This window comes from Thermobia domestica, chromosome 1, assembly GCF_964235325.1.
Source record: "Thermobia domestica chromosome 1, izTheDome1.hap1.1, whole genome shotgun sequence".
Classification (NCBI taxonomy): Eukaryota; Metazoa; Arthropoda; class Insecta; order Zygentoma; family Lepismatidae; genus Thermobia; species Thermobia domestica.
In genome coordinates this window covers 39,175,215-39,199,061 of record NC_137454.1, presented here as the reverse complement: position 1 = coordinate 39,199,061, position 23,847 = coordinate 39,175,215, and positions in this window count along the sequence as shown.

Below are 23,847 nucleotides of genomic sequence, written 5' to 3'. Positions count from 1 at the left end.
AAAGAGAAGCCGAAAGGAGACGGACCTCAAGAAAGGACCCAAAGAGGACAAGTAAAAGAGGGACCACAGAAGGACGTGGTATGAGTCGACCAACTAATCAAGTAACCATCACCTCCTGTGAGGTCGCATTGGACATCTTTCCTAAACCCTATGTCGCACTGGACTAGGGATCTCATCTAGCGAGGCTGCTATGAGCTGAGGCGGTTATTCACAATCTCTCCTAAGAACCTTGCCAGTGTTCGGGATGGTGCCATGAGCGGAGAGAGCACCCGGCAAAACAACGATATCCCCTAAGCTGGTCATTAAGTAAAAATACTACTTACTCTTTGTAAATCAAAGATATGTGTAATTAGTACTGTGTAGTAAAATTAGTGTAAGAGGAAAAGACACACACACGGACCGTCATTTAGTCTCTACCTATAAACTCATTGCGTGGTGTATGCACCTTAGTTTTGTACGGGGCGCTCTTTTTATTAACTTTTTAGCAGGCACTGATGAGGTCAGTATCAAAATCGAACTAATTTTCATTACCCCTCCCTCTTTTTCTTCTTAACTTTCCCGAGTGCGATTTTATGCCTGAAACTAGGTCAGGTAAACAAATATATAAGCCAGAAGAGGATAATAGAATTATGGCAGAGGGTGCATCTAATATATCTTTTAACGTACTTCCTTTGATGAAATATTTAGGACACGTGCATGAGGACCCGGAGAGATTTTTCATGCTATTTGGTCACATGCCAACCATTCAATCATTGTCACCAGTCAAAAAGAAGTAAACTTTACCCATACTCTTGCATGATACGGCATTAGATATATAACATTACAACTTAAAAACCAAAATGAATTGGAAACGTTGTCTTATGGAACTTTAAAATCTAAATTAGTTTTAATAAGTAGGCCGAAGGTTCTATCACATATGGCGGAAGAAGAGCTATTCAAAGTCCAACAAGGGACAGACTAGTCTATAGATTCATATTTTCTGCGTAAACTCCGAGCAAAGAGATAGTTACTCCCGGATGCGTCAGAAGAACAAAAGATCCATCATTTATCCTTGGGATTACAAATCGATTTTCTTAACAAGATCACGCTACAAAGGTTTGCATCAGAAGATGCCTTACAGACAAAATTGAACACCTTGGAAGTCGCCAATGACATTTTAAGAAAGAGAGCATGGAGAGCTATCACAAAAACTGTGCACGCTATATGACCAAAATCCCATACCTAACCCACAGAATATATCATATATATTACCAACTGAACCAAAGGTTATGTATCGTATACAACATATCTATTCATACCACAATACCACCATATCTATTCTATACTTACGCAACCTGCCACACAACCAATGCACAGTGATCCAAACAACAATTTAATACCTATCAACCGAATCCATCCTTAACGATTTCTCAACCATCAGTACCTAATCCTCAAGAATACCAGAATATGAGCCAAGAACCGAAGACTGTTCCCCACCACGAGCAAAATCATCTACAATATGACCTACCTACCTTGGCCAATAAAATGGCAGAATTGTCAGTAGTAATAGAGCAAACGAGATATTGAAACTAACAGGGATATAGGAAGAATAATAACAATAATAAAGGAAGAAAACACAGAGAGAGATGCAATCAGAACAAATGGCAGAAAAAAGAGAAAACAACACCCTAGAAGACCAAAATAGCAGGGCATGTTAACAATTCAAACCAAATTAGGAATTGAAAATGCGATAATTGATACGGGGAGTACGATAGCATTCTGGCCGTCCGAATCGTTGTCAACTGGAACAAGATTTATTCCATTTCAAAGATGAATTCAGGAAAGATTATTTGTTTAAATCCAATAGCCCTGATAATATTTAAAATAGGACACACAACATTGAGTCATTACTTCCACGTAGTTAATAGGACGATGTCCATTATTTTAGGAATTGAATTCCTCCAACGTGAGCATTCCATGATCGACATAAACAAGAATATAACTTCTTTCTTTGAACATTCACTGCAGCCTCAGCTAAGAGCTGACAACAACTAAAATACCCTGTCAGCTTTTACAGCTCAAATAATAAGCCAAAGGACGACTGCTTAAACGCGACTAAGCAAATAACATTACCTCCGCGCTCACAAACTTTCACTTAAGTAGCAGCAAAGAAAAAATAACTGATGCTTGATTCCTGTATATATCATTGCTTCCTGGAATACTCGAGAATAATAGATTAAATGCTCTTAACCAGAAGATAGATGCAAGCAAAGTGACAATTCTAATATCAAGTCCTAATAGTAAAGCGTCAATATAAAAAGGAATACCCAATGGCGGTTCTTCATTAACGACACGAAATAACTTTTAACGCATTAGAAGAACCAAATTTTAAAGAAAAGACGTGCGAGTTTAAAAGAAAAGTAGAAATTGATGAACGCTTCAAAAACACAGAAAAAAATTCAATAAAGTGGTCTTTGACGTCAACTGCAACTTAGACGAAAAGCAAAAAACAAGCAGTGTAAGAATTATTGTTCAAATATAGAGTGTATTTTTTACGATTCTTTTGCTGCACAATGGGCAGTCGTACCTCACGCCAAAGTCTAAGTATCGCAACGATGAAGATTTCGGAAGGACTACCCGATAGGATTATAAGTTTTGCAGATGATATATAGTTAGCAGCGCTTACAACTTTCCACAGCAGGTGAAGAATTTAGAATTACTACCCAAGAAGCTTAGAAGACACGACTTACGCTCATCACCCAAGATGACACACATATTTTACAAAGAGCTCAACGTATTAGAATGCCTCGTTAGTGGAGAATTTATTCAAATATCTTCAAAGATAGCAAAAATGCGAATTTTCAAAACGCCAAATACAAAACGGATTGTCAAAAGTTTTATCGGGGAACTCATATTTTAGAGCGCATATAAAAGATTTCACAATAAAAATCGAGCCTTTCCAGCAATTATTAACATCTAAATTTAAATTTAAATGGACAAAGAGCATAATGTTCTTTTCGAACAATTGAAAAAGACGCACTAAAAGCTACTTCACTCCACGAGCTCATCTCCACGATGCTCTAGAAATTCGAGTGTATAGTGATAGTAGTCAAATGGAAATGGTAGGAATACACGCTTGCTATGACCCAAAAACAAACACTGAGAAGGTTCTTGCATATTGTTCTAGGTGGATAATGAAAACCGAAGAGAAAGCTAGTATTTGACAAAAAGAATTATATGTGCTCATATATACATTGTGGAAATTTCGCTAGTTTCTACTAAATAGAAAATTCAATCTTTTCGTAGACGCAAAATGCACAGCTACGCTCCACACACAACTCTAAAAAGTTGGAAAATATACCAGATACAAATTAAGCTAGTGGGCAATATGAAACTTCTTTTCGCTCCCACGAACGAAAATAGGTGATTCCTATAGGTTTGGAGCTCCTGAGTTCGAATCCGTAACCAAATATCCGCCAAAAGATGCTATTCTCCACCCATAATAATTTGCAAGTTAGAATTTAAATATCAATATAAATTATGCATATAAAATTGGATAAAAGTTAAAGTTTAACACTTACGTGTCAGTTGGTTTCCCTTCTCCTCTTGTAATTACTACATGATGTCTCGCGTGTCAGATTCTAACAGAAGTCAGTCAACACATTCACACTCCATTTACCACTGTAGGGCGTCTCCATGATAGTTATTTGCTGGTGAAACATTTCCCCGTGTTCGGCAGAGACCTCCCCCACGCTGTACATTTCAGGGTAGCAGTCCAAGTAGCAATGCAGGAAATGTAACTTTAGGGATATATAACATCCCATGTTACGAAATGACGTAATTAATCTGCCTACAATGTCTTTGTAATCAGGTTACTCATGATTCCCTAGACAGGTACTGCATACTTCTCGAAAGGCCTCTCAAGGCTCACTTTCCACTTCATTAAGCTTAGAGGAAAATGTAGTATCCTTAAAGAGTCTCTTATGTGAGGTCCCGTAGAAACACCTTTCTCCTTGGCCTCGCTGAATCTTTGGAATAGTTTTCTGAGATGGTTAACTGCTTCACCATCCGTGTTCAGGGCCTTGACGAAGACCTTCATGTGTCCTAATTTGATAACGGCAATAACCTTAAGGTCAGCGCATAGGACCGCTGGAACTGTTCGTACTTTATTTTCTGCAATATGTTTTACATGTTCTCCTATCTTTCTTTCATATATACAGCATGAGCAATAGGGATGGCTGGCTTTTCATTACCATTGTGTAGTAACACTGCTTTGAGACTTATCCTAGTAGAATATGCGAATAGCCACTAATCTTTGTGTTGTAGTTCAACTTCAGTTATCCCATAAGCGATGGAATATCACTGCAATACACATCATCGCCATCCTTTTCAAAATTAGGAACTAGGCTTACCTCTCTTTTCCTATACATCGATATATTCACATTCTGGCTTAGTAGATTCCATTGTTGAAGTCGTGATGCAAGCAAAAGGGCCTTAGACTTGGTATGGTTTAAGTCTGTGATCAGATCATTCCGCTCTTCCTGACATATCACATGTGGTTCATTAATGTCAGGCACGAATTGGGATCTACCTGTGTACTCGAACACTGTGCAACATCCTTAAAAGCAGCAGGTTCTTCATCGGATGAAACACTGCACAGGGTGTATGAGTCTGGTGGTACGGTTACAGGTGGACAAACATCATATTTCAGATGTCTTCTCGCGGAATCCAAGTTAGGATACTGCATTTTATGCTTCATGTTTTTTAAGAAACCTTTTATATTAGTCAGGCAGAAGTAACAGTCTGAAACAAGATCACGGGGCTCGCGGCAAACCATAGGTACGGCGAACGGCATCGGTTTGTGCGTACCATTCAATCATCCTGTGAGAGTACGCGCTCACGAGTTACAACTTTGTTTCGGAGCTCGAAAGGAGATCCTTGTCGCTGATTTTACACCCGAAGTACAGATGGTACGCTGTCTTCATGAACGGTGACAATGGCCTACTTTGTCCTTTGAAAATCACTTCCCCACATATGTAGCAGAATGAATCGGAATGTTCGCTTAACGCAAACGTCAATATTTCACGCAGAAATATTTCCCCCTACGGTATACACAGACACAGCGTTACACCAACTTGTAACACGAAGATCAACTCGAAACTGAAATATTTCTTTCACGCGACAACGTGGTGAATGTCTTGGCGCCTTTTTTCAACAATCTGCTTGTCGTCTAGACAAAAGGGAGCCGGCGAATGATCGCAAGTTAATTACGAAACCTTTCTCCGTCAATAACGCATAGGTTTTAGTGCATGCAGTGTGGAACGACAATAAATCTTTGCAACCCAAGGGGAGGGAGTATGTTTCCGGGAGGTCGTGAGCTAGAAAAAAGAATGTTCCTGGGATATAGCCTAATAACAGTTCTTGGATTAAGATAAAAATTCAGGATTATGCACTGCAAACACGGATAACATATATTAAATACGTACGCGGAAAATATAGTAAAATTTTAGAATATGATATCCCTCCATGTAGCTTCTCGTCTACAACATTTGACAAAAAAGTATGATTTCACTTATAATTACTCACCAGCATATAATCACGCTTCGATTGGATTATTAGAACAAACCAAGAAAATTATACAAAATTGTCTGAAGTTTTTTGTACAAGAACGCCATACGGATTGGGAGAAATGGCTACCACACTTTATCTATGTCATTATTACTTACATGTAAGGCGGGATAAAATATTCAGCAATTTTCCTATTATTTCAATACGAATCTACCATCCCGACATAACGCACGCTACTATCTAAACAACACACACGATTTGACTGGGATAAATTAGCAACCACTAGGAAGAAAGTGCAAAATAACCTAGAACAGGCATATTGCAAGCAAGAGAAGTTTTACGGTAAATGCCACAAACAGACATCTTATAACCCCTGTGGAGCTTGTTTAAGCAAATTACTAAAAAAAGATCGGTTTACCTGAGTACTTTTCCATTTCTTATAAAAGAACCAGCAAGAATTTTAAAGAAGCTTAATCCAAATTTATATCACGTGGAATTACCTTTCAAATTTGGAAACATAATTCAAGGGATTGCGGTGGACCCCTTGAAATCATTCTACGAGGAGCAAATTGAGGAAATATAAAATTAAGAAGAGACACAAATACAAGAAGAAGAAGATTAACTTCTGATTACTTACATGGAACAGAGGATGGAGTAACAGAAAAAAACACTCAACAGAAAATGCACTAACGTAATATCGCACTTCTTTATTTCACTTATAAACTGCATCTCATTCTGTTATTTAATTTCACTACCTCAGTATTTCTGTTCATCAAGCAAAATACGAACTAAACATTTCTTTCTCTTCTTAGTTTCAAAAGTCGTTAATCCGCGCAAACTCGAAATACAATACTGTCCTGTTTCTAACATCTCTTCTTCTTTACATGATTGCTTATTACGTCACGTTTTTCCCTATACAGAATGTCCATAAAATCAGGTTCCTGATAAACGTTATACAGAGTGACCGAAAATTCACGATCTCTATTTCCTTCCTTTTTAACAAAAAGTGTCCAAATTCTAACCCAACAATTATCATTTTCGTAATTCTGATAATAATTAATTTGTGTCTCATCTGTTATAAGCCCTTCATACAAATAAAAGCTTATCTAAATTCCCAGATATATCTTTACCATTAGAAAGACTCAACTCACCGGCGCCTACTACTGACGTTCATATTTCAACGACACAGACTACAAATACCGAATGTGCCGTTAACATAGATGATACTGATTGTAGTAAACAGCATCATCGATCGAAAACAACCATTAGCGAACTGGTATACATTTATTAATTACAGTGATGGCACTTCTGCCCACTTTGAGAGAAATGTTAGTGACTACTTTGATCCCGCTTAGATGGGGCAGAAACATAATGTTGTTAGAATTATATATATATATATATATATATATATATATATATATATATATATATATATATATATATACATTTCCCAACAAAGTATCATACTGATTTTACAGTGTATTATAGTGTCTAGTGTTTTCACAACGTCTTTTAAAGTGACCTTAAATGTATCAGTATTACAGTGCAACTAACTTTAATGTATGACAAATGTGTATTTTTGTTAAAAATAATCTTCCAGATTATTTTTTCTCAGTTTGGGGGATGTAAATATCCCCACATCACGACAAAATCACATGTTAATACAACACGTGTTATTGATCACAAACAATGAAGCAGACGAGAAGTCAACATGGAAGACACCGAGGATAGCCGAAAGGAGACGGACCTCACGAAAGGACACGAATTGGACAAATAAAAGAGGGACCATAGAAGGAACTGGTATCATCGACCAACTGCCCAACTAACCATCACCTGCTCTGAGGTCGCATTGGAGGTCTACGAGTACACTTTTCCTATATGTCGCACTGGACGAGGGATCTCATCTTCAACTCAAACCTTGCGAGGCTGCCGCGAGCTGAGGGGGTTATCCGCAATCTCACCTATAATCCTTGCGAGTGTTCTTGATGCTGCCATGAGCGGAAGGGACACCCGGCAAGACATCGATATCCCTCCACATTGTCATTAAGGAAAAATGCTACTTATTCTTTGTAAATCAGACATTTGTAATTAGAACTTTGTAATAAAATTGGTGAAGGGAGAAAAAACTCGCCCGGACCGTCATTTAGTCTCTACCTATAAAATCATTGCGATATAATTATTTAGAATGAGGGCCCATTTTGGAATTTTGCCTGCATCATTTGCAGTATTGCACCATTATGGTTCATGGACCCTGGTAAATTTGGCTATAAAAACTTCTTTGATTATGCTTTCCTTTGTTCTAGGCAAGTGATTATTTTTCTTAATGATTATTTCACACCTGGCTATGCTGACGTGTTTAAGAGGGAAGTGCAGCATACTTGCTCTTTTTTCGTACATAAACGCACACGCAAGAGTGACTCGTATGAAGACCGACAGGACTCCACTGGACAATGATTCATTCTTTGCGACGCTCATTTTCATATTATTATAAAGGGAGAAAACCAAAAGATTTTATTGGAGACTACAGATTTAGAAATCAGTAATAAGTTATGAATATTTACATACTTTTTTTACAAGCGTGAAGGAACCAATAAATATTCTTCAAATACATGTTAAAATGAACTACCAAATAATAAGAAATGCACAATAATCAATATAAATGTCGGTTTTTTAATACAGTCATAAGACTCACCGTGACTCAGTAAGTTCCTTCCCCACTACGTTTTTCAAACTTCGTGCATATTTTCAAGCTCCGTCGTTGATATTTAGTTTGATAAAGCGTTTGCTGTAAAAGGGATACCAGGGCTGATTCTCGATATGACCACGCATGATACAGTCTACATGTATGTTTTGTTGCAGAAAATAAATGGTCCAAAGAATTTCTAATTTGCTTTCGAAACGATTGAAATTGAATGTTTGCTTCTTTCAGGGCATCATGAAAATATATTCCTGTCCCTATTCTAGAAGTTAATAAAAATTTTAAATAGAAGAGAAACAAAGATTGAAAAGCAAACTTTTACTATAGGTTAGTTTCTGTATCAGTTTTGAATTACGCTCTTAAGTATCTATCGAAGAGTGTATACCCGAATGATATTTACAGAATCACATCAGAGGGGAACACGGTTGCTTTTCGTAAGAGCGCTCATCTGTTTATTAAAACAACGCTGTGTTATCATGCTCTTACAGCCGATGATTAGTACAACAGGTATTGCCTTCCTCATTCTAGTTTCTGGAAGATATTTTCCTGAATATTTTTTATAGTTTTGATTCTATTCACAAACCCATTCATTTTGGTTGCAAAGTGTATCGATTTATTATAATTGAATCTTCTAGCTTCCATCAAGATCAACTGAAAATCTGTCAATTCAAATATGTTTCATTTCAATTTAAATAATATTTACTTGGCCATTTTTATCCACAGAAATATTGCCAAAGTTATAGTTTGTGCTGTAAGAGAGTACTTAGTTTATATTATAATATAATTAATATGTTGCTCTTCACGTCCAAAACTGACTTCTATTCTCACTTTCAAGCGTTGAATAATGTTATTGGTATGTTCCACGATTAAATTTCATACAACAATAAACATGGGTGATTCAGGGTTACTACAGTCCATGTATATATGCATTAGAAAATAAATATTTTTGACTGATAAGCAATGGTTTAATGGAGCTGTGCAGAGCTAGTTCATTTGTCCCTGTTATGAAAACCAAAGTATGACATTGCTTATAAGGGATCCAAAAACAAAAAAGACAGAATAAAGAAAGAAGTGCCTGAAGTATAAAATGAGATTAACAATATAATAAGAATGATAAACAATTAATATAATAAATATAATTATAATTAACAATATAATAATAATTAATATAAATAATTATATTTATATTAATAACAGATAATAAATAACAATAATAACATGTATAGTACATGTTATAAAGACGTAAAAGTAAATAGCAAAATAGAAGTTAAATATTAAAAACGAAAATTAAAAATGATTTAACTAAAGGGAAAAGTCTAAGAAAACTTTAAGTCTTTTAATTCCATTAATAAAAGCGACAAATCGTCAATATGAAAACTGCGTTATTTTGATAATTTAATTACCAAAATAAATTAATATTACAAAGTGGGGGAGCGCAATGGCCAAAAATAACAGAGAAAAACAGTTAACTTAAAGTTTTCTACCCCTGTTATATATACTAAGACGCGCAAACTTATCAAATGATGGCGTGGCAGAGTAAGAAGAACCTGAGACTGAAGTACAAATGATCTCGGGTTCGATTGTCATTCGAGTCAAAATTTTATTTTTGTCTTTTGCTTCAAGCAATAAAGAAGCCATTTTTAACTTAAGTAAAATATTAATTTAACATATCTTTATAATATATTAAAACAATAGACATTTTCAATCACTTGTAAACTCTTTCAATGCTCCACGTTAACTAGCAAGAAAATTTAACCTATTCTGTAAATATACTGATATCAGGAGTTGTGTAATAAATGTTCTTGACGCTTCGTGGCTACACCTGTTGACTTAGTGCGAATTACAAAGGAGTTGACGGGGAAATCCCCTTTGTTAATACTGGATTTTGCTATAACCAAAGGAGGTTTCCCCCTGTAGCGTTCCCATCCGCCGTCAAAGTCAGGAAAACTGCCAAGTGTCCAACACACATGGATTAGTAAAATGTCGCAAGATATGTTGATCAGTCAGCAATACCCCCAACCAACTACAGAGGGATCTACACGAGCTGATGTACTTCCATGGTATCCAAAGCAGGAGCAGGCAACAATAGATAATTCAGCATTCAGCATCAAATCAGAAATACCACAAATATCAAAGTACCTTAAATCTAATAAATAACAACAGACACAATTCAACTTAACAAACATTTATTAACAATTTATTTACAGGGTGATATCTGATTGTTCAGATATCCAAAAACAACAATAAATTCGCCGTTGAAATACTATATCGTAGATACTAATTTTTCAGCTCCAAATCAACTGCGTTCAATATCAATTTAAGTCAATAGCAAGTCAAATATTCAATTCTCAAATAAATAATGTCCAAATATTAATGTATTCATTAAATTCAAGTTTCAATTAAGGAGAGAGGTTAAGATTCATAATGCCTCAGTATTATCAATATCATGCTATTCATAAAGAATTTCGAAAATGTCTAAACTCTGGGAGGGATTAATACTAAATGCAACTTCAATAATAATACTTCATATATTTGAAGTTTCAGCAAGGGTGTCATTAGCAAAACTCAACGTCGAACATGATAACGTCGTATCTCACCCCGTAATTTTTTCAATTGAATCTCAATCTAATCAATGAATTAATCCAAATCTAATTACACTATAAAAGCAATATTTCAGGAATCGAAATATATTTAAGCAACAATAATACTCCCACATATATAAATAATAATAATATCGGCTCACAGCCAAAAAATGTTAAATGCTGAATTATCAATATCTTGGTAATTATAAACGTATGGGTGACGAACCGAACCACAACAAGCCACAATGGATGCACATTTGACAACCAACCAACGTAAAACACACACAACGGACAAGCCAAAGAAATAATAAATAGTTCAACACTCACCTCACACTTCCTTTGGGTTTATAATTACCTCCTTATACATTGAACCTGGGACTGCATGTCGTCTTGCAAGTGAAAAGGAGGAATCGAGAATAATTTGGTCGTTGCTGTATAATATGGACAGGAAATATTAAAGTTTTGACTATCCTTAGTCAATTTGATTGAAAGCACAGCTTTTCAGTTAGCATACAAGTTGCTGCACTTTGCAACACTCCCTTGTAAGAAATTACAATTGACTGGCAAATATTTAATATTCTAAAGAATACTTTAATTGGGCCCAATGAGGATATTTCCAATATATATACTCCTCTTCCTGATCAATTCACTAAGTTTCTGCCTCGAGACTTCCCACATTCGCATTCCACCGTTTGCAAAAACGTCAAATTCATGAAAAAGGTGAAAGTACTTTCTCGAGATGATGGGAATAAACCTTATTAATACAAACTGAAGGTTAAATTGCAATGCGCACTTACGTCTCCCACATCCCCATTTTACCTTTCAAAAATGAATCCACTGTATCTCACTGAAAAATAGCATTGAGTGAGCTGCATTCAACAAATAACACTTTGGAATGCTTAAGCAGACAAAAGTGGGATCTTTCTGCCAATTCATGTGCAAGTTACCCACGTTCTCATTTCACTAAAATTAGAGAACTGAAAAATAACATTCAGCGAGGGATTTCCTCGAACAAGGTAACTCGGCGCGGCGGTTTGACCAGACTTAGTTAAATATATATTTGTATTCGTCCGGAACACGGCAGAAAAGCGAGGAACAAAAATAATGAAAATAACTGAAAGAGTGGAAAAGAAAGAAACTCCACTCGAATGGAAAACACAATTGGGCACAAGCAGCACTGAAACTAAATTCACAAAGTAACCCTCTTCTTTTACTTCACTTCTTTCGCTGCACTTCTTTTTATGAAAATTTCGTAAAACTAAATCACAGCAACAACTCACTATTCTCATTCCTGTTACTTTACACACAACGATGAAATCCAACAAGGACTCTAGTTAGAATCAAACGATGAATCAAGTGTCCTACTAACAGTAGTCCGCTTCTACCATATCGAACGCTAACAGAATAGACGTTCTTCTTCCTTCGAACAATCAAACCCAAGACACCTTCATGCCTCAGACACCAAAACCAAGACATCTGCACGTCTCCGACACTACATAGTTAGTTCGTCGTCACTACGGACGGACGAACCCACCATAATTCCTGGCGCCACAATCGCGTCACGAGATACACACGTAACGACCACGGCATTGAGGCCGTATGATAGAATACCTCCCCTCTCTCTCCTTAACTACAATTCATGCTGATAAACAGCTCGAAACTTACAAACTCTTTCATTCTTTTTCCTCTCTTACCCTTTGTTCTTTTTTTTAAAAAAGGAATCAAAACGAAAAGATACATAAATTTAAACATTCTTTTCATAAGGAATGCATGATTGACATAGACAAGATGTTTTTTAATCCTTTTTCTTCTTATTTCGTCCTCCCTCCATAGCTCATCGTAACGAGATCGTTACACCCCACAGCCCCCTTGTAATTCGCCCACTGTCAAAAGATATAGACAAAAAGCTTCAAGAACATTTTTACACAACGACTGCGATAACAATAATATTTATGGAAGAGATTAAATTTTGTTTCTAGTAAACATAGAACATTGAAATATTTTACAAGTGATTAAAAAGTTCTATTGTTTTAATACATTATAAAGATATGGTGAATTAATATCTTACTTAAACTTGCAAATGGCTAATTTATTGGTTGAAGCTAAAAACGAAAATAAAAGTTTGACTCGAATGGAAATCCAACCCGGGACCAATTGCACCTCAGTCTCAAGTTCTTCCCACTCTGCCACGCCGTCATTTGATAAGTTTCCGCGTCTTACGATACATACGGCGAATAGAAAGCTTTAGGACGGATTTTCTCTGTTATTTTTGGCAATTGCGATCTCCCAGTTTGTAATATTAACTCTTTAAGTGTGCACTACCACCTCGCAAAAGAAGGCCCCAAAGTTCACTTACCAAAGTCTGCCTTCTCCTTGTAAGATGATTTGAAACTTCCACATTTTCTCTAATATCTGAATATTAATTAAATGTTTAAAAAAATGTTAAGAATACTAACAGGGACAATACAAGTTTCAGGATATTGATGATTAGTTTTACATAGTAAATATAAGCTATTGAGGCAGGAGTGGTTGATTCACAAGCGTGTTAGAATTGCTACATTTGAAAGGCTACACCGTGATAAGATTTGCTATTTTCCAAATTGCTTCTGCAGAGAGAAGCTTATTTCTTTGACCAGGTTCCAATCAATTAAATAATGATTGTGCATATACTGTTAGTACGATAAACATTCATTTATTAAATCATAAGCATTCATTTATTTAAAAATAATAATAAACAAGAATATGGTGTTGAATAAAACATACATGCCAAAATGTGCTACTTTTATTTTATCATTAATATCCATTTCTTTTTCCATAGTGCAAATATTATCTCATACTAAATTTAGTCATAATTATTATCTTTTATCAGTGAATTTTAAAAGTTTTAACTTTCTGTTTTTTTTTAAAGAACGTATTGCTTGAATGATTGCTGAATGTTGCCACTCACAAACAAAATCATAACAGGCTTTTCATTAACAAAATCATTTTACTTTTTTTTTCAGTTGCTTTGGCTGGGCTGAATGGATTATTCCTTGGTGTTAGTGTTATGAGCATCGCTGAGTTGGGATATTATATATTCATTAGAATTGCTTGCAAAATGTTAAGAAGTCGTAACAATCTGAAGTGAATTAAGTCAATATATATAGCTATTAATGTGAATTATATAACATGCAATTTATTGCAGTTATATATAATTTCAGACAAAATATATATATACTAATATTATTTAAAATTTAATTAGAATATTGGTGTTGTAAACCATGTGTGCAAGTGAAATATCAAGCTGTATCACTTTAATTGTACGTAAATGTCCCTACATCTTTAAAATGAAAAGGGAATATTCCTTTTAGTGAAGTCACAGTATTTTAGTGAAAACCTGGATCGCATATCACAGCTAAGTAATAGATATTTTACATGAAACAGACAAATTTGCTGATTTAAACAGATATACTCTAATTTTACATCAATAGTGATTCTGAAGAAAAAATACATTAATTTGGTATGTAAGATTTAAAAAGAAAATCACACCTTGAGGAAATTTTTCACATCACATACAATTCTGTTTAGCTGCAAAATACAGTAAAACCCAATATTGTTGCTTTCGAAGAAAAGTTATTTCTTGTTTTGTCAATAACTAACCATCTGCAGAAAGGGTTTGATGGAAAACAAAGTTGTATGTGACAATGATTCGTACATTGATTGTAATGTTCATCTGAATTTTTTACATTAATAATGTAAATATTCTTTACATCATCTGAAATTCTTTACATTAATAATGAAAATTGAACAGCATAAGAACAGTGATATTAACTGTAGGAGTAAAAACATTATAATTGAAAGAACATAAAAGATATATTGGTTCATTAATATTGCCATGCATATTTGACCGGTGTTTTCTGAACTTTAAAGTATTTATAAATCGGTTTTAGCATGTGAACTTAATAACTTCTGGAATAACAACATATATATTAAATGTTATGTATATAACTAGAGAGTCAACATAGAATATTTGTATTTTCCATGTATTTATTTATTTATTCAAATTCAATGTAAATTCGTTTAAAATATTAAGTGTAAAATATGCGCTTATGTAGCAATCACCTCATTTAAGAACATTAAAGGAACGAAAACTGTTCGCGTGGTTTCTATGAAATTGTAGACTACTCTGGAAGTACATATGTTGCGCTTAATCATATTTAAAATACTAAGAAATGAAGCAAACACAGAAAAGAACAGCGACGTGAGCACCTTTCATAGGTTCCGTGCGACATGTGTTTTACATACGGCAGATTGCCCAGCCGCCAAGTCATTTTTAGTTTCTAATTACAAATTACGGAAAAAACCTCTGCTTAGGGAAATACGGTTTGCTTGCTGCACGGAATGAGAGAATTTTATGTTTAGATGTTTTTAGTCTGCGTATTTTGCTCAAAGTAAGCTACCTGTTTTTCAACGACAATAGGCATAATTATCGTTGTGTGTTTTTTTTAAAGATTTGATTCTTAGACAGCATTTCTAGAAACAAAATTGTAGGACTGAAAAATAAATTTGCTTCTGTCATAGAACATTTCACTTATTAAAATTAATCAACAATATATTTATTTGCATATAATTTATATTTGTTTTAAAATTACTTCAACATTAGAAATAAACTACTTGGGAGAGACTTAGAATTGTCATTATACATCACGGTATAGATAGATTACCATATTAAGGTCATAAATCCTAACTTCTTTTGCGAGTTTATTGCGCATATCGATAGAATGGGTTAAAACACGCATTTCCTCTTATAAATTGTATAGATGTGTCCTTGTATGGTTAATATTACATAAAGGCCAAAATTCAAGCCATCCTAATATCAGAGCTGTTGATGCTGAATGAGACTGCTTCCAAATCATAACGGAAGACTTAAAGAAATGGAAAATATGCGCTGTCTAACGTGCTCAGAATATGCGCTTCTGATTATTTTCTTGAATATAAATTGACTAAGGTAGGAATGATTTCTTTTGACAACTTTCATCATTTAGTAGAGAACGGCTAGAGTCTTTTACATTATTAAGGTGCAAGACTTCCAAAAGTCATTCCATAACTTCCTGCATCCTGCAAAGCATTATGAGGGAAAAGGAAGTTCTACTTTCAATAAACATTCATAAGTTGATAACACTTCTTTTCAATTATTTTCAGAGATTCTTTTCTTCCTAACAGAAAAATTTGAGGATCTACAGATCGTCACATTCCATGTTATTAATAATATTGACAATTATAAAATGATAAATGGTTTTCGCAATTCTGCAACAGGAGTGCTGAGTGTATATGAAAAAATGACCAGGAGAAGACCTACAAATGCAAGAATACAAGAGACTTTCGTGACATAATTATGGTGATCAGCTGTATCAATCTTACGAAATATTTGAATTCAATGCTCCTGTATAAAGTATTGTATGAAGTGCGTTTTTAATTTTGTATCCAGTATTATAATTTTCTGTAATTGTATTATATGTTTTTCGAACGAGTGTTTCAATAAACTCTTGCGAACAGAAGTCCCTAAAGTGAATAGAGGTATTGATATGAATTTCGGAGGAAAACTTTCGAAATAACAAACACATAAACGAACTCAAAAGGTGTATTTTCGATGATATTCTACATAGGTTTAAGCATAGCGTGACATGGAGAATATTAACCTCTAGTAAGAAGTGGAATGCATTGCATTTAATAACATGGGAGAAAACGTTAATTATAATGAGTGTAATTTAACATAGTAAGCAAACCTATCTGAACTGATCATATTTTACATTGAATAATGATTCTGTAAACACTGAAGACAGAATAGCAAGGTATGCTAACTTTCAGATATGGCAAGTATCTCACATCAATAAGATATTATTAAGTGCAAATTGAGTACTTCAAATTGAGTACTTCAGAAATTGAATAATTGAGGGATGTTGGATAATGGTAGTGAAGAAAAGCAAGCGGTTCTGGATGAGCTTTGAGTAATATCTGGATGTAAAAAGAATCTGAATATGAAATTATTTACACAATACAATTAAATAGAATTTATTGGTTCGTTAAGATGGAATGCCATATGTGAGGAACACTTACAACTTAACCTAGGATTCTAATGTATTTATTTGACAATACAACAGGCATTTATGCCCAGCATTCTGTATAGTATTCAAAAGTGGTTCAACAGTTCAGCTCTGAAGTCTTTTGCATACATACTACAAATACATATACTTTTATTTGCCTTTTTGTACTTCTTATAAGAAGCACACGTAGAATACTGCATATTACATTATTCTTAGCTTTCTGAAAGAAATTAGAAATCCTTGTTTGCTAGCCTCATTCGCAAGGCTGTAGGCTGATGTTTAATCTTATTGATTAATTGCGAAGAATCTATCTCACTGTTAATAATTTTGAAGAAAAATGGTGCATAAAGAATGCCTCTCCTTTGCTCAGGGGTTTCAAAATGACAATTTGCTACTAGGATAGCAATTAGGATGTTTATAAGTGAGATATGTTAAGAATTTAGTCTCTAACATTCTTATCTGATTTGTGGAAGTAATACGATTCGAGTTCCATATTTGGCTGTCATTTATGATTTCCACCAAATGAATGATATGTACAATGTCTTGAACACATGCGTCGTATTGAAGTCTCTATCTATTCTTAGAACCAAATCTAACCTTCTTTGTGTTTCATTAGTAATATTTCTTACATGAGTTTTAAATATCAAGCAGCTATCATAGGTTACACACAGATCACGGATTATGTTTTCTTGAGTGACTTCTTTCTATCGAGTATGGAAATGTTTGGGTGTTTCTTCGTTTTGTAAATGTCATGTGCATAAATTTGTTTATATTTCACCTAAGACAATTTCACTTTGCATCATTCATTCATGTCATTTGGATCTTACTGTAATATTTCGCAGTCTTGTTCAGACGTTATTGGCAAACAGATCTCTAGGCCGTTAGCAAACAACAATTTATCGCATTTCTTAACACACTGTGGCAAATCACTAATAAATCACTAATTGCAACAAAGGGTATCTAGATTCGATCCCTGGTAACTCCATAGTTTACCAATTTATCCTCTGAAAGGAAAGCTTTGCAAAGCACTACTTGTTCGAGATTGTTCAAATACGAGGCTCTTACCTGTAATGATGAGCTCTGAAGCAGTGACGCTTATTTAATAGTATATCACGGACGACAGTGACGAATGCTTTATATATGCAATATATAATATATATTTCAGCACCTTTTTCACGTATACAGGCTATAAAGTCAGTTAATATAACCAAGTTTGTTGTAGTTGAGCTTTTCTTTAGAAACCTGGGTTGATGTGTTAAAATGGCAGTGCGGAAATGATTTATTATCCTTTCTTACAATATATTTTCATATACCTTAGCAAATGAGAATAAGATCCTGATTTTGTAATTGAGCATGTAGTTGCTACTTTCCATCTGTGTGGAAACGTAGAAGATACGATTGACAACTTGATAATAATGTGAAGTGGTGTTTTTAGAATCTCACACACAACCTTTTATTAAATAAGGTGAGATGAGAACGGGACCATGGGACTTTCTTGGTTTCAAATTCCAAATGGAGTTTTCAACCTCTTCCATACTCACAACAGAAAGAACAAACACGTCTAATAACTCATACTTTAAATCTAGATGTACGACTTCCTCAGCATTATATTTAGCTCCAGTTTGCTTGTAACTTGATAGAAAATGATATCTGAAAAGATTAGTGACTTTCCGTAAACCTCCCTCCCATTATGTTGAATTGACTCAGTAGAAATATGTTTCGTTTTACTTTTAATAAAACTGCAAAAACTACGAGGGTTTCTCATGATGGTCTGTTCTGTGTTAACAAAGTCATCATAAGCAGTTGCTATTGTTTTCCTTAGTTGCTTACAAAACCTATTAAACTCAGATAAGTCATAATCTGATTTTTCATGACATCACTTCCATTTCTTAAATTAATTATATTATAATTTTATAGTATTAATTTTAGAGGGAGTAAAGTACTTCATACAATATTATGTAAAATGTAGCAAGAGCAACATTTAGATCTTTTATGCTGGCGAGAACTCTCCACTTAACAGCAGATAACTTTCCAAAATTTGTTCAAAATTAGCTTTACTATTGTTGTAATGTCTAATATTAATTTTTGTGTGACCTGAAATTTGATAAAACAGTAATTAAGAAGAGAGGGCGAAGTTTATCCCCCGAGACTAGCGGAAATGATTCATTCTCTATTTTAACATTATTTAAGTATAGTAATACTAGATTAAAAGTGTGTTCTTTTACATTTTTGATTTCATTGAGTGATTCTAATTCAAATTATAAGATAAAGTAATTAACTCTCCGCAGACCTTAGTCCTATTATTGGTAGTAAATTTATCTATAAAATCGGGGATATTGAAGTCTCCTAGAGGCAAACGGCGCTTGAAGGAGGGAGAGTTATCCTTAAGGTACTTTGGAAACTGGCAATAAAAATCAACATATAGATTTGGTTCAAAATAAGTAAGACCGATGTACATGGTCAGAAAATAGCTGTTAAATTTTACTAGAACACAACCAAGATCAATACTAATGTGTTCTAAGATTTTGATTTTGATTATATTTCCGAGAAGAACCTCTCCCCAGTATTTCTACATTTGGCAGTAATGTTGCGATCATTCCTAACTAAGATTTATCAATAATTTAAAAGCTAGCTATCAAAATTTCCTTCACATAACCAAGATTATATGTTAGCAATTACACTGTAGTTATAAGACGTACATTACAATAGAATTTCGTGTTCTCGTCGGAAAACCTCCAGCATTCTGTAGAAAGATTCTTAAAGTTCATTGCTCCACACCGCATTTTGGGAGAAGCTGTGTTTTTTGATCATCTGCTACGGCGGTAGCTCCAGTAAGATTCTGAAAGGATAGCCTGTTTTAAGGCTAATATATAATAAAGTTAGTGCTGATATGAAGTTACACATTGAAAGCAAAGTAACTTGTGAAACGTGTTATTTGAAAGAATAGTATAATAAATGTGCTTTACCCTAACACAGAGAACTGTAAATCATATATTTCGAGATGGGTAGCGTGAATTGTGAGGAGTGGTATTTGATTTGCTTTCTAGTAACACATTGCATTGCAAATAGTAGTAGGCAAAATTAGTGGCAAGTAAAATAATAATAATAATTATTATTATAATATATATATTACAAAAACGTGTTGTTTGTGACAAGGAAATATCTTCCTCAATTCTTCATCAAACGTAATGATTGAAACGCCATATCTCCATTAGAGCCAATATATTAACAATTTATATCAAGAGAACGGGAAATGGTGATGGGAGCAACGTTGGACAGTATGCATTCACACTACTTATAAAAATAAGCAATTTCAATGCAAAAACAACAAACATCATTGTCATGGTGAGTAGTGTGGACACGGCCGAGCCCTCTTTAGGCAAAGTGTCGATAACTTATATCTAGATAACAGGAGGTGTTAGTAGGATGGGACCAACGTTGGACACCGTGGAACTATAAGGCACCTGGAAAAAAATATGAGGGCGCCCGCCAGCCTTACTTATTTCCACGTGATAATATAAAATTATCAAGTGCGAAATATACGTAAACGTAGCTAGTAATATTTAATATTTTTATTACCAACAGAATATTTTCATTATTTGTACATGATTGACATGAAACAAAAGAAAATATCCATTTTTCATATAAAGTATAAGAATAAACAGTAACTTTAACTGTGAAGGACGACGAAAAATACGAAAATAGTGACTACCTGTATCGAAAGGAAACAATACTTTCTCTCAAATGGATTAAAAATCAAGCCAAGATGGAAGTGAATCGGGTGGCCGGGGGAAAAGCTAGTGCTTTTTAACTCACCCTTTGTGTCTTTAGGGATTACAAAAACTTGCATTAAAACCTATCAGTTTCATGGGTTGTATACTGTGATCACATGTTCCCTCCTTGCTGGAAGTCGATAGTATTCTTACACGTAGTAGTTAAACCTACATTCTGTGTAATACATGAGGTATTTAGACCTACATGCTCTCAATATAATGCAAAAAAGGACATGCTGAGAATGAGAAAACGAACATTGCTTGGACGAAACGGAAACTATTGGCATTAAAATAAATTTTTATCTACGAAAATGCAACAATTTCAATAGAATGCAATAGAATGCAACAATTTCGCGTCAGCGCGATCCACAAGAGTTGACAGAGGCGGAAGCAGATGTGTAGTAATACACAATTTTGGTTAAATTGATAATTCGTTCTGTATCCTGTAGTAGATCGTATCACAACTTTACGGCAGAGCAGAAAAAGATTTACTAACCGTATCGTATAGAAAGCTTTATTAACCCGATCATATAGACACAAATGGATGTATCCGTGAGTACTACAACTTGGATTTAACGAAAGCCTATTAGACATTCACTGGTTTTCAGGGATGTATATTCACTGAAAGATAAGACACAATACAATCCTGAAACTGCTGTCGAATTTTAATACATGACGTATTGCAGGATACAACTTGCTTTGCACTACTTGTTTGTTTGTAGACAGCTATTAGTTTAGTGTTCTTAAAGGTTGTGATTAAATAAGGATGGCCAATTCCGGAATTATTACTTCCCGGACTCCAGAAAGTAAAATCAGACAAATTCCGGAATTCGGCTAAATACGATTTTGGAAAAATTCCGGAATTAAGAAAAAACGGTTTTCATAATTCCGTGGTTTTTCTGAATTCCGGAATTTTCGAAATTCCGAATTCTTTCCGAGTTCCCGATATTTTGAATTCCGGTATTTTACCGATTCCATAATTTTCCGAAATTCGGAAAATTGAATTTCCGCTTTCGGTAAATGTATTTCTCTCGTATAATATGTACCGTTTCGGACATAAATTTTTTACCAGGTATTGGCGACTGCTTTAAAACAAACGCAGAATATGAGAACTAATTTAGTCATATCTGTAGTTTCGTGTGGCGAAGAAACAAACTTGTGAACCAAAGGTTAAATACAACTGAAGTTATTAATATAAACTTGGCCGAAGATTATTCACTTATATCATCAAAAAATAAAGACGAAAGGCATTTTGAATCGAAGAAGTTTAGCATGCAATTTTCCAAGCGGAGGCAAAGAGACTCAACGTAACCAAACTAAAGACGAATCGTTTACCGCGTAGTGATCTCTGTTCAGTGGTCAAAGAGATTGACCAGTAATTTGCAGGTTGTTGGTTCGAATGGACGTCGGGCAATATTTTTACTTTAGGATTTTTTATGGCGATTGGCCGGCCATGACATACGTTTTATTATATTCAGATATTTGAATACTTGGATTTTTCAATACTTGAACTATAAAAACCTTCAGGAATAATAATAGTAATAATATTAAACTAATAATTGTAATTATTATCTCGTAGAAGATTAAAGCTAGGAACTAGTTATCGCTCAGCTCATACCATTAAAGACAGAAACCTGACATTTGGAAAGAATATTTCGGTTTTGATTAATGTTGCACAGGAAAATAGGAATTTCTCATCTAATTTCTAAAACAAAGAAAATAACTTGAGAACTAACATTCTACATTCGAGAGGAGACAAGGCTAACTTAATTTATCATCTCCCTTTAGATATGACAATCGAGACGAAAAGAGAAGTATCCCACAATTTTTCGGGGGGCGCGGTGGCTCAGTGGTAGAGCGTTCACCTCTGGTGCTTGGGGTCCCGGGTTCGATCCCAGCCCCCGCCAAGTGAACTTTGTGGTGGACAAACACCGTGCTCGTGGGTTTTCTCGGGGTTCTCCCGTTTCCTCCCACATTATTCATTCCACCATTTCACTCATCTCTCTCATTATCACCGTCTCCTTTAGCCTAACCGGCATAACCGTGGGACGTAAAACTCACAGATTTCATTTCATTTTCCCACAATTTTTCGTCTTGTCTTGATTCTCGAAATAGAGTATGTTCATTCTTTAAGTAACGATTGCTTTGTATACTGAATCTTATAAGCTATTTTGTTACTTTGTATTTCAGAGCTATTCAACCATGGTCTGTGTAGGTATTTATGTGGCAAAGCTTTTATAATTAACACTAAAAGTTAGTTTATGATATGCGTTTCTGTTGCGTGATATTCAGTTACTTTTATTACAATTACTTTTGTGCATGCAGGTTGGTGTTCTATTGGTGTCAGCAATCACCCCAAACGTTATCTTTGTTGTTTTGAAGCATTATATATATATATATATATATATATATATATATATATATATATATATATATATATATAAATCCCTCTACCAATATGGAGACCGTCATAAAACGTATCCTTTTTGCAACCGGTAGAACAGCTTGAGCATAGAATTTTTTTTTAGATATATCGTCTCTAGACATTGAGGATGACACTGTAGTCAACTTTTTTCTTCAAAATTGATATATTTCTGCCTGTTCTCAAACTGGCGTTCTTCTGGAGACAATTTACTCAAGTATCCCTTCGGAGTCCAGTATATATGCTTTTTGCGCACAGTTTCAGGCAATTTCTGGGCCCATTGAAACAGAAGTACCAACGTTTGCTTGGGCGTCCAATTAGCCTTACAACGAAGCGAACTTCGGTTGAAGCTAGGTATAGATGTTTTACGAACCTCTAATTATGGTAACAGATATGTATGTATTGGTCTGATTCAGCGACGAGCTCTTTATTCTGTTCGTTCAGCTTTTTACTATATACAAAGAATCAACTGTGATTCTTTCATATTCAGTGGCGAAGCGAGAATACTTCCGCGGTGATCACCTCCAAATTTTCAAATGGAGAGTGGTACCAATTTCGATTTATTAGGAAGTATTAATGAAAAGGAAACAAGTATTGGAGGAACATTTTTCGTTAAGCTGTACGGTTTGGTAGCTATGTACTATTTGCTGTTGAATTGCTACTAACAACAATAGTTTTAGTTGGCAATGACTCCAAAAGAACATAAAATAGCACATGTTTTATTAAATAGTTGTTAAAAACT